The sequence below is a fragment of the Hippocampus comes genome, unplaced genomic scaffold (assembly GCF_001891065.2).
Source record: "Hippocampus comes isolate QL1 unplaced genomic scaffold, H_comes_QL1_v1.1 scaffold129, whole genome shotgun sequence".
Lineage (NCBI taxonomy): Eukaryota > Metazoa > Chordata > Actinopteri > Syngnathiformes > Syngnathidae > Hippocampus > Hippocampus comes.
This window is the reverse complement of record NW_017805992.1, coordinates 673095-673317: the sequence shown is the minus strand read 5'-3', so window position 1 is coordinate 673317 and position 223 is coordinate 673095.

Sequence of the window (223 nt, the reverse complement as noted above, 5' to 3'; positions counted from 1 at the left end):
GTGTTTGGAATAATGAATATTGATAATACATAGTTTAAAATCATGGTTGATTTAATTATTTATTATTATTGTGAAGTTGAAGGTATTAAATTAATTAATGTAGTATTAGTGGTAGTGGTAATAATAGGAGTACTCAGAGAATGTTGAGAGCTCAGCCATCTCGTTCGCTCTGCGTCCCGCGTCTGAGACGCATAATTTTCCCACGGGACGCACAGTTCCAAAT